General features: G+C 36.0%; 1 protein-coding gene and 1 long non-coding RNA gene across 6 annotated transcripts in view; one reads left to right on the top strand and one right to left on the bottom strand.

Annotated features, from left to right (window-relative positions):
* Window positions 1-1037, top strand: part of gulp1a (GULP PTB domain containing engulfment adaptor 1a) — an 82584-nt gene that overhangs the window by 32609 nt on the left and 48938 nt on the right. For 4 of the 5 annotated variants that reach the window (XM_034884806.1, XM_034884803.1, XM_034884807.1 and 1 more), the window contains exon 2: window positions 673-758. The exons of the other annotated variant lie outside the window; for it this stretch is intronic. The gene's annotated coding sequence lies outside the window, so the exon portion shown is untranslated. The remainder of the gene's footprint in view (window positions 1-672; window positions 759-1037) is intronic. 5 annotated transcript variants of the gene reach the window in all.
* Window positions 1-1037, bottom strand: part of LOC117952480 — a 13136-nt gene that overhangs the window by 1862 nt on the left and 10237 nt on the right. The window lies entirely within an intron of this gene.

The raw sequence follows: 1037 nt of genomic DNA, 5'->3' as shown, positions 1-1037 counted from the left end.
ACCACTAAGGTCTATATAAAAGAGACTTCAGATACAGTATTAGGGGACCACTAAGGTCTATATAAAAGAGACTTCAGTCTTCATGTCACAATACGATCTTATTGCGATGCTAAATACTGTGATATTTTGCGAATTATGGCAATAACCTTTTTTTTTTAATAAACGTGGTGCATTCCTGATTTCTTTCACTGATGCCGCCATCTTTATTCTACCACCTTCCTTGAGCAAGCCGACAGTCACCCCTTTGGACCTCACTAGGAAAGAAAACTCAACTGCAACATCTAGTGGACTAATAAAACAATGCTTGTATTAGTCTAGTTCCAAAAAGTTAAATTCTAATGTGCAATTTATATAATAAAAGACTGAAACTGATACAGTCTTGCCAAAGAAAATATTGTGATGCTATGCTGTATCGTTTTCTCCCCCCCACACATTGGGTGAGTTTTGTACATGGAGAACAATATACTTCTCAATGGTTCAACCAAAGGATAATTGAAAGGGCAACAGTTGAATAAGCAGAGAAGAAAGGAGCAGTCATTGGTAAATAACTGTATAGATTGTATTAAATTGCTTCATGTAATCATTGCAGAGAGTCGACTTGCAGCATTGCTTTTTCATCTCTAAAAGCTTGGACCTGATGTTGTCTTCTTTCTGATATCTTCCTGCCCACAGAAGATGCAGCGCTAATGAGCACCCGTCTGCCTTTAGATGAGTGAAGCACAACAAAGACAGCCGAACATCAACAGACACCAGTAACAGTAAGGCTCCATATCCGCTATCCGTGTTGAGATATCATTATATAATAAGATTATTGTATAAGTTATATGGGTTATTATGGGCTGCACGATTATGGGCAAAATGATAATCACAATTATCTTTGATCAATATTGAGATCACAGTTAATTATCACAATTTTTTGTTGATTTTAAACAAAACTAATTTTAGTGTCACATCCATATTATGCTACATTCTTCTTATGTTGAAGTTGTATGTTGTATGGACATACACCTTCAACACATGTAAAGGAAAAGTAGCAA

Source organism: Etheostoma cragini, chromosome 11, assembly GCF_013103735.1.
Source record: "Etheostoma cragini isolate CJK2018 chromosome 11, CSU_Ecrag_1.0, whole genome shotgun sequence".
Lineage (NCBI taxonomy): Eukaryota > Metazoa > Chordata > Actinopteri > Perciformes > Percidae > Etheostoma > Etheostoma cragini.
Note: the sequence above shows the minus strand (reverse complement) of the source record. Positions and strands in the feature narration are given on the sequence as shown.